The 11,253-nt window shown below is 38.9% G+C and overlaps 1 pseudogene; it reads left to right on the top strand.

Moving 5' to 3' along the window:
* Positions 1–8,646: 8,646 nt before the first annotated feature.
* Positions 8,647–11,253, top strand: part of LOC111551941 — a 19,697-nt pseudogene continuing 17,090 nt past the window's right edge.

Raw genomic sequence — 11,253 nt, 5'->3', positions numbered from 1 at the left:
TCTGAAATGTGTTGGAGCTTCTTCTCAGTTCAACCACTGAACTAGTCATTGCTGGTTGTCATATAAAATCCACTTTTTGTCACGCGTCACAATCTGATCTAGAAACGGTTCGCTGTTGTTGCATAGAATAAAAGAAGATGACATTTTGAAATGATGATTTTTTAAAATTTTTCGGTCAGCTCATGAGGCACCCACTTACCAAGCTTTTTCACTTTTCCAATTTGCTTCAAATGCTGAATAACCATAGAACGGTCAACATTGAGTTCCCTCAACTTCTCGTGTAGTTGTAAGAGGGTCAGCTTCAATGATTGCTCTCAATTGGTTGTTGTCAACTCCTGATGGCCAGCCACTAACTCCTCATCTTCAAGGCTCTCATCTCTGCAAAACTTGTTGAACACCATTGCATTGTACATTCATTAGCAGTTCCTGGACCAAATGCACTGTTGATGTGAGTTGTCTCCACTGCTTTATGACCCATTTTGAATTTGAATAGGAAAATCACAGGAATTTTCTTTATGGCTAACATCATTTCCATAGTCTAAAATAAACATAACATGAATAGCAAGTCATAAGTCATTAGCAAAATAAAGCAAGAAAGGCTCATTACAATGATGTATAACATAACCACATTTATTTAAGAATATATTCCAATATCAAACAGCAAATTCCAACAATGCAAAAACCGCAATTACTTTTGCACCAACCTATAATTTGCATTTCACTGATCATTAGTGATATTGAGTATTTTTCATATCCCTGTTCTCCATTTGTATGTCTTCTTTTGAGAGATGGCTACTCAGCACATTTGCCTATTTTTAAATCTTATTATTTATTGTCCTTTTTTTTTGCCATTGAGTTGTCTGAGTTTCTTACATATTCTGGATATGAATCCCTTGTCAGATGAATAGTTTGCAAATATTTTATCCAGTTCTTTTCATTGTCTCTTTATTTGATAACTATTTCCTTTGCTGTGCAGAAGCTTTTTAGTTTAAAACAATTCCATGTGTTTATTTTTGCTTTTGTTTCCTATGTTTTTGAGGTCTTACACACAAACAAAAAATCTTTTCCCAGACAAATGTCCTGAAGTATTTTGCTTATTTTATTCCAGTGGTTTTACAGTATTAGATATTACATTTAGGTATTTGATCCATTTTTAGTTGATTTTTATAGAGTGAAAGATGGAAGTCTAGTTTTATTCTTCTGCATATGAATATTCAGTTTTCTCAGCACCCCTTATTGAAGAGATTGTCTTCTCCCTAACGTATATTTTATGTGCCTTAATCAAAAATCTATTGGCTGTAGATACATGGATTAATTTCTGGGTCCTCTATTCTGTTTTATTGTTCTGTTTCTGGTTTTATGCCAGTATCATGCTGCTTTGGTTACTAAAGCTTTGTAGCATATTTTGAAGTCTGGTAGTGTGATGTCTCCAGCTTTGTTCTTTTTGCTAAGGATTGCTTTAGCTATTCAGGGTATTTTGTGGCTTCATACATATTTTAGAATTGTTTCCTATTTGTGAAATGTGTTGTTGGTATTTTGATAGAGATTGCATTGAATTTGAATTTGTAGATTGTTTTGGGGAGTAAGGTCATTTTAACCATATTAATTCTTCTTATCCATGAGCATGAGTTTTTTTTTTTTATTTGTTTGTATTTTCAATTTCTTTCATCCATTTTTTGTAATTTTTACTAGTAGAGATCTTTCACCTTCTTGGTTAATTTTATTCTTAAGTATTTTAATTTTTTGCAGCTACTATAAATAAGATTCCCCTCTTGACTTCTTTTTGGCTACTTCATTGTTTGTGTATAGAAGTGTTACTAATTTTTTGTATGTTGATTTTGTATCCTGTAACTCTACTGAATTTGTTTATCAGCTTTAGGAGTATTTTGGTAGAATTTACATTTTTCTTAATATAAGATCATCTGGGTCTGCAAACAGGAACAATGACTTTCTTTTTTCCAATTTGGGTGCCCTTTATTTCTTTCTCTTGCCTAATTGCTTTGCCTAGTACTTGCAGTACTAAATTAAATAAGAGTGGCTAGGGTGGACATCATTGTTTTGTTCCAGTTCTTAGAGAAAAAGCTTTCTGCTTTTTTCCATTTACTATGATATCAGCTGTGGGTTTGTCATATATGGACTTTATTGTGTTGAGGTGCATTCTTTCTATACTTAATTTATTGACAGTTACTATGAAAAAGATATGTTGAAGCTTAGCAAATGTTTTTTCTGCATCTATTGAGACAATCACATATTTCTTGTTCTTCATTCTGTTGACGTGGTGTATCATGTTTATTGATTTGCCTATGGTGAACCATCCTCACATTCCTGAGATAAATCCTACTTGATTCTTTGTATTATGTTTTTGATGTGTCGTTGGATACAGTTTGCTAGTATTTTGTTGAAATTTTTTGTATCTAACTTCATCAGATATATTGGCTGGTAGTTTCCTTTTTTCTTGTGTCCTTGTTGTTGTTGTTGTTTTTGGCACAAGGGTTACCCAGGCCTTGTAAAGTGAGTTTGAAGAATTCTCTCTGCTTCAATTTTTTGGAATAGTCTGAGAATAGTTGATATTAATTGTTCTTCAAAGGTTCAGTAGAATTCAGCAGTGAAGCCATCTAGTTCTGGACTTTTCTTTGTTGGGAGACTTTTTGTTATTTATTCTCTCTCATTAATCATATGGTCTATTCATGTCTTCTCTTTCTTCTCAGTTCCGTCTTGGTAGATTGTATGTGTCTAGGAATTTATCTATTCCTGCATTAGTCCATTCTCATGTTGCTAATAAAGATATACCTGAGACTGAGTAATTTATAAAGAAAAAGGATTCAATTGATACACAGTTCAACATGGCTGGGGAGGGTTTAGGTAATTTACAATCATGGCAGAAGGCAAAGGGGAAGCAAGACACCTTCTTTACGGGTGGCATGAAGAAGAATGAGTGCCCAGTGAAGGGGGATGCCCCTTATAAAACCATTAGATCTAATGAGAGCTAACTCATTATATTGAGAAGAGGATGGGGAAACCACCTCCATGATTCAATTATCTCCACCTGGTCCCTTCCACAACACGTGGGGATTATGAGAACTACAATTCAGGAGGAGCTCTGGGTGAGGAGACAGCCAAACCGTATCAATTTTTACTACATTCTTAAACTTTTTGACATGTAGTTGCTTGTAATACTCTCTAATAATCCTTCGGGGTTTTTTGTGGCATGAGTTGTAAATTCTTCTTTTTCATTTCTCATTTTATTTATTTGGATCTTTTCTTGGTTAGTCTAGCAAATGATTTGTTGAATTTGCTTATCTTTTTCAAAAAACAATTTTTTTATTCATGTTTTGTATTTTTTGTCTCTATTTTATTCCTGCTTTGATTTTTATTATTTATTTCCTTATACTAATTTGGGATTTGGTTTGTTCTTGATTTTCTAGTTCTTTGTTATGTATCATTGGGTTGTTTACTTGAGATCTTTCTGTGTTTTTGATGTCAGTGTTTATTCCTATAAACTTCCCTCTTACTATTGGTTTTGTTGTATCCTATAGGTTTTAGTACGTTGTGTTTCTATTTTATTTGTTCCAAAAATTTTCTTCTTAATTTATTTATTGATCCATTGGTCATTTAGGAACATGTTGTTCAATTTCCCCTGTGTTTATATAGTTTCAAAAGTTTCTTTTGTTATTAATAGACAGTGTTATTCCATTGTGGTCAAAAAGGATACTTGATATGATGTCAGTTCTTTTAAATTTGTTGAGACTTGTTTTATGGCCTAACATGTAGCTTATCCTGGAGAATGTTTTATGTGCTGATGAACAGAATGTGTAGCCAAGCACGTGGGCTCATGCCTGTAATCTCAGCACTTTGGGAAGCTGAGGTAGAAAGATTGCTTGAGCCCAGGAATTTGAGACCAGCTTGGCAACATGATAAAGCCCTGTCTCTACAAAAAATACAAAATATTACTCAGGTAAGGCGGGGCGTGGTGGCTCACGCCTGTAATCTCAGCACTTCGGGAGGTTGAGGAGGGTGGATCATGAGGTCAGGAGTTCGAGACCAGCCTGGCTAAGATGATGAAACTCTGTCTCTACTAAAAATACAAAAATTAGCTGGGCATGATTGCAGGTGCCTGTAATCCCAGCTACTTAGGAGGCTGAGGCAGAGAATTACTTGAACCTGGGAGGCAGAGGTTGCAGTGAGCCTAGATCGCACCACTGTATTCCAGCCTTGGCAACAGAGTGAGCTTCCGTCTCAAAAAACAAAAAAGAAAAAAGGAAAAAAATATCTCAGGCATGGTGGCATGTTCATGTAGTCTCAGCTACTCAAGAGGCTGAGGTGGGAGGATTGTTTGAGCCCAGGAGTTCAAGGCTGCAATTAGCTGTGATTGCTCCACTGCACTCTAGCCTGGGTGACAGAGTGAGACCCTGTTTCACAAAAAAAAAAAAAAAAAAAAAATGTATTCTATAGCTTTGGAACAAAAAGTCCTGTAAATGTCTATTAGCTATATTTGGTCTAAAGTACAGTCTAAATCCAAGGATTCTTTATTGAATTTCTGTCTAGATTATCTTTTTAGTTGTGAAAGTCAGGTATTAAAGTCTCCAACTATGATTTTATTAGAGTTTCTCTCTCCCTTTAGATCTAGTAATATTTGCTTTATATGTCTCGGTGCTCTAGTGTTGGATGCATATATATTATATGTATTATATTCTCTTGCTGAATTGATCCTTGTATCACTATATAGTGACCTTCTTTCTCTCTCTTTACAACACTTGAGTTAAGCTCTGTTTATCTAATAAAAGTATAATTATTCCTCACTTTTGGTTTCCATTTGCATGGAATACCTTTTTCATCCTTTCACTTTCAGTCTATGTGTATCTTTACAAGTGAAGTGAGTTTCTTGCAGGTCGCAAATAGTTGGATCATGTTTGGTTATCTATTCAGCTAGTCTATATCTTTTAAGTAAGAAATTCAGTCCATTTATATTCAAGGCTAACCTTGACAGCTGAAGACTTAATCCTGTCATTTTGTTCACTGTTTTCTGGTGGCTTATTTGTTTATTTATTTGTTGGTGTGCCATGCATTTCTTTTTTCTTTTATTGATTATTATTGTAGCTTGGTCATTCTCTGTAGTATTGAAGTTTGATTCTTTTCTCCCTCTTGCTTGTGTATATGCTTTGCCAGTGAGTTTTACACTTTTGTGTGTTTTTATAATGACAATTATTATATTTAACTTCCAGGACTTCCTTGACTGTTTCTTGTGAGGCTAATCTAATAGTGATGAATTGTTAGCTTTTGCTTGTCTGGGAAAGACTTTATTTCTCCCCCATTTCCGAAAGATAGCTTCATTGGATATAGTATCCTTAACTGATCATTGTTTTTCTATCAGCACTTTAAATATATCATCTCATTCTCTCCTGGCCTATAAGGTTTCTGCTGAAAAAATATGCAGTAATCTAAAAGGAGTTCTTTATATGGGACTTGATGCTTTTCTGTTGTTGTTTTAGAATTCTCTTTGTCTTTTGAAGATTTGACTGTAATGTACTTCAGTTGGGACATTTGTGGGTTGGATCTATTTAGGAATCTTTGAGCTTCTTGAATTTGGACATTATCTCTCCAAAGACTTGTGAGGTTTTCAACTATTGTTTAATTAAATTGATTTTCTATGTTTTTCCCATCTTTTCCCTTTCTGGGACTCCCTTAATATGAAGGCTTTCTTTACTCTTTTTTATTTTTATTTTTTTTCCTCTGATGAGGCAACTTCAAATGACTTATCTTTAGTTCAAAGATTCTTCCTTCTGCTTAATAAAGTCTGCTGTTGAAGCTCTCTACTGTATATTTTAATTTTATTAATTGAATTCTTCAACTATATGATTTCTATTTGGTTACTTTTTATGATATCTGTTTGTTAAGTTTCTTTTTCATAGGACTTGGACATTAGAGAACTAAAAATATTTCTTATTCATATTGTAGGGTTTTTGTTTGTATTAAATTGTATATCTGTATTTTCTTGTATGTCATTGAATTTCCTTAATATTATTATTATAAACTCCTTTTCTGACAATTTGTAGATTTCCTTTTCATTGGGGTTTATTATTAGAGATTTATTCTGCTCCCCTGGTTGCATTATATTAACTTGCTTTTTCATGTTTCTTTTATCCCCACACTAATGTCTATGCACCTGGTGGAACAACTTCCTCTTTCAAATTTTCTAGAGTGGCTTTCACAGAAAGACTTCTATCTACCATTATATCTTAGTGTACCAGCTGGAAAGGGTATAGTGACTCTGTTTCTGGTAGATAGATACAGTGGTATAGTTTTTGTGCAGCTTCTTCAGTTGTGTTCAATAATAACAACTGAGGGTGTCTCCATGGCCTAGGTTGTAAAAGTTTGTGGCAGTGGCAGCAGATTAATAGGTTGTTAAGGTCTTCGGTGACAAAGGCTATGGGGTCCTCCTATTCTCATTTTATCCAAAATGAAGAGACATAACTGAAGGGATCCCTGTATCAGGTCTAACATGGCCTATAAGCAGCTGCAGCTGTGCTGGGTCCCATGTGCAGGTACTTGGAGCAGCTGTGGGGCCCAGGACCTAGGCTCAAGATCTCATGAACCTATTGTGGTACCTGTATATTGAGTTGCAGGTTTGTTTCTCTTTTTTTTCTTTATACTTTAAGTTCTAGGGTAATGTGCACAATGTGCAGGTTTGTTACATATGTATACTTGTGCCATGTTGGTGTGCTGCACCCATCAACTCGTCAGCACCCATCAACTCGTCATTTACATAGGGTATAGCTCCCAGTGCAATCCCTCCCCCCGCCCCCTCCCCATAATAGGCCCCAGTGTGTGATATTACCCTTCCCAAGTGATCTCATTGTTCAGTTCCCACCTATGAGTGAGAACATGCGGTGTTTGGTTTTCTGTTCTTGCGACAGTTTGCTGAGAATGATGGTTTCCAGCTGCATCCATGTCCCTACAAGGATAAGCTGCAGGTTTGTTTCTATGGCAGGATCAGATGTTGGTTGCCCACAGAGCCAGGGTCTGTTACTCTGAGGCACCCGTACAAGTTTGGGCCCAGGGACGGGGATGTAACTCTGATTTTACTCCCAGGGAGTAAACAACCCTTGTCTGACTCCAGAGAAAAAGGAGTGCTCTGAAGTTTTGAGTCCAGGGAAGAAGTTATGGCTGTAAGTTGAGAATCTGAGCCAATAGGGTTCAGTAGCAACTCAGGTCCCAGAAGACAAGGCACTGTATGTAGAGTGATGACACCAGACTCTGGAATGGTGAGGCGTGGCTATATCATAAACTCACTGAGACCAGGTGCAGTGGTGGCATGGTGGAGCACAACTGTCATTTGGGCTCTGGTGGGCAGGGAGTAGCATACTAATGACTCCACTCCCCAGGGAGAGGAGCATGTCAGAAGTTCAGGCTTTAGAGAGCTAGTGCAGCTTCAGGTAAGCGGGGTACTAGAGTTGTTTTGCCTGTAGGGAAAGGTGTCTCAGCTCAGCCACTGCTCTGTTTCCCTAGGATGTGGGGATTATATCAACTTAACCCTGGGATGTGTAGCTACTCATCTTGGCCAAGGCACCACTTCCCTGGGAGGCAATATGCCTCTTCAACTCAGGCTTAGGGAGTGTGACTATTCTGGCCCAGGCATCATTTCCCTAAGATGCAGTGTCTTGCTTCAGCTTAGTTATCGTGATGTGTGACTGCTCTAGGAAGCCAAGGCAGCATCTTCTGGAAGGGCAGCATAGCTGCTCTGGTAGGTCAGGGTACTGTTTTCCCAGAGGACAGGGTACCATTTCAGCCCAGACACAGAGGGGTGTGACTGCTCTGGGTGGCCAAGGCACTATTTCCTTGGGATGCCTGGCATTGCTTCAACTCTGACACGGGGTTCAGGATGCTTTAGCAACCTGGAGAGGTATGTTGAGGAGCTCTGCTGAGCTACCATTTCCTTTGGAGGCAGTGTGTAGCTTTAGCACAGGGCTCTAGGGGTGGGGAACGACAGTGACTCAGAAGGGCATATGGAACAACTCCACCAAGCCACTGTTTCCCTGAGAAGGTAGTGTACTGCTTCAGCTCCATTCCCCCAATACATGGTACAGCAACAGTGACTGTGAGGAGCAGATGCAGCAGCTCTGCCAAGGCATGATTTCCTCCTGTGGTAGTGTACAGCTTCAACTCCCTCAAGGGGGTAGGGCACAGCAGTGATGGGAGAAGTCTATGGAATGGCTCTGCCAAGGCACTGTTTTCTCAGGAGGAAGTTCATAGCTTCAGCTCAGTGCCCTTAGGAGCACAATGCACCAGTGACTGGGAGGAGCAGACGGAGTTCTACCAATTAACCATTTTTCCAGGGAGTGGTGCACAGCTTCAGCTCAGGCCCCTAGGGGTGAGGTGCAGCCATGACTGACAGAGGTAGATGGAGAGGTTCTGCCAAAGTACTATTTCCCTAGGAGGGGGTGTGCAGCTTCAGCTGTGGCCTGAGGGGGCAGGGAGTTATGCACATAACAATACTAGTTATATATCTGGCAATAGCATCTGTTGGTAGCTCAGCTGGATCTTCTGGGCTCAGATTATTAGGGACAATTGGAAATTAAAAGACTCTGCGGCTAACTTAAATAAAATAAGCAGAGTGCTGTGCTGAGAGTTTCAGAAAGAAACTAAATCATGCATGATGTCCAAGATCAAGCACAACAAAAGAAACAGGATGTGAAGCCAAGAGTTCAGGGGTCAGGTAAGCACAGAACGTAGCAGGATGCAGTAAAGAAGCAAAGTTCCAGGACAATTATTGTGCATTGGACACATAATGTGTGAATGGATCAGCTCGAGCTAAAGGCACAGTATTGGAAGGGTTTAGTTCTCCAGATGCTGGCTGTAGAAGATTTCTATGAACACTAAACAACAATGCTGTGAGTCTCAGAGAACCAAGCTACCAATAAAAGGAATCAAGAACACGCACACCAGGCCAGACATGGTGGTTCACTCCTTAATCCCAGTGTTTTGGGAGGTTGAGGTGGGAGGATCATTTGAGGTCAAGCTAGGCAAAATAGTGAAACTTCTGTCTCCACAAAAATATTAAAAAATTAGCTAGGTGTCATCACCCAGCTACTAGGGAGGCTGCAGCAAGAGAACTGCTTGAGCTAAGGAGTTCAAGTTTACAGCGAGCTATAATCATGCCATGGCACTCCAGCCTGGGAGACAGAGCAGGATCATGTCTCTAAAATTTAAAAGAAAATATATGAAAAATATAAGGTATAATTTTCTACTATTATAAGCCATCTTTAATTTCTAAGTTACACACATACACTTCAGTCAAACCCATGCTTTCATAAAAAGGAAGCTGCAAGAAAAGGATCTCTCCTTCTAGTTTCATTATTAGTGTAAGCCTATTCTTTGACCACTGGTATAAACATTTAGCTTATTTTGTGTTAGTTTATATTTTTAGTATTTCCACTACTGAACATGACAGAGGCTATACTCCTGAAAGCTACTCCCAGCAAACATCCAGATGGCAAGATGGGTGACTCCACCCACACCCACCACTTACAACCAAGCAGGCCATGCATGCTAGAGCCCACAAGTGGTGGGTTAGGTGACTTCACACATTAACACTGCTCCTAGGTGAGACTTGCTAGCTTGGGTAGTGTCCAAGCAGTGGTGAGCTCTCACTCTTAGACCACAAAGAGGGGTGAGATTCCTAGGTTTGCAGGCCAGCAGAAAAGCAGGGTGTGTCTCCCTCCCCATGGCTGGCCCGGGAAGAGTACAGTCTGTCTGCCAACTGCAGGCCCTGCCTAAGGGAGTCCCATCTTCCAGAACACCTAACAAAAGAAACTTGAGGATGGAGTCAGTGATTGGAAAGGGGTCCTCCAAGTCCCAGGAGTGAATCAGCTGAAGGTGTCATCTTGCTCCTCCCACACCACAGAGCATTACTGCCAACGAAGCCAAAACAAAACAGCCATGCAGTTCATTAGGAGCCTATCTGTCAGCCAACACTCTTGAGCACCAAAGCAAAGATCCAGCCACAAATAAAGATTCTACACAAAGTTCTAGCACTCTGGAAACACCCAGAAATGAAGCCTACTGACTATACTCAATTTACATCACAGTTAAAGGAAGACCAGCCCTCACACATGAGAGAGTATCAATACAAGAACTCTGGCAACTCAAAAAGCTGGTGTGCCCTCTTATCATCAAACACACTAGTCCCCCAGAAATGATTCTTGGCAAGATTGAGATGAATGAAATGACAGACATAGATTTCAAAATGGAATGGCATAGAAGCTCATTGGGATAAAGGAGAAAGTTGATACCCAATCCAAGGAACTTAGTAAAACAACCTAGAAGCTGAAAGATGAAATAGTCATTTTAACAAAGAATCAAACTGTGAACTTCTGGAATTGAAAAGAAAATCACTTCAAGAATTTCACAATACAATCACAAGTGTCAACAACAGAATAGTTCAAGTTGAAAAGAAGAATCTCAGAGCTTGAAGACCAGTTCTTCAAATCAACTCAGACAAAAGTAATGAAAAAAGAATTTTAAAAATAAACAAAACTTTAAAGAAATGAGATTATGTAAAGAGAATTTTTTTTTTTTTTTTTTTTTTTTTTTTTGAGATGGAGTCTCACTCTGTCACCAGACTGGAGTGCTGTGGTGCAGTCTGGGCTCACTGCAACTTCTGACTCTTGGGTCAAGCGCTTTTCCTGCCTCAGCCTCCCAAGTGGCTGGGATTACAGGCACATGCCACCATGCCCAGCTAATTTTTTTTTGTATTTTTAGTAGAGATGGGGTTTCACCACGTTGGCTAGGATGGTCTCGATCTCCTGACCTCATGATCTGCCCTCCTCGGCCTCCCAAAGTGCTAGGATTACAGATGTGACTCGTTGGCATTCTTGAGTGAGAGGAAAAGAGAGGATAAGCAACTTGGAAAACATATTTGAGGATATAGTCTGTGAAAATTTCCCTAAACTTGCTAAAGATGAGGTCATACAAATTCAAGAAATAGAACAGATTCTTTAAGATACTACATAAGACAACCGTACCCAAGGCACATAGTCATCAGATTTACTAAGGTCAATGCAGAAGAAAAAACCTTAAAGGCAGCAGTAGAAAACTGTCAGTTCACTTACAAAAAGAATCCCATCAGGCTAGAAGCAGAAATCTCAGAAGAAACTCCACAAACTCCACAAACAAGAAGAGATTGGGCACCTATTTCAGCACTCTTAAAAAAGAAAGAAAGAAAGAAAGAAAGAAAGAAAGAAAGAAAGAAAGAAA

Source organism: Piliocolobus tephrosceles, chromosome 3, assembly GCF_002776525.5.
Source record: "Piliocolobus tephrosceles isolate RC106 chromosome 3, ASM277652v3, whole genome shotgun sequence".
Classification (NCBI taxonomy): Eukaryota; Metazoa; Chordata; class Mammalia; order Primates; family Cercopithecidae; genus Piliocolobus; species Piliocolobus tephrosceles.
Note: the sequence above shows the minus strand (reverse complement) of the source record. Positions and strands in the feature narration are given on the sequence as shown.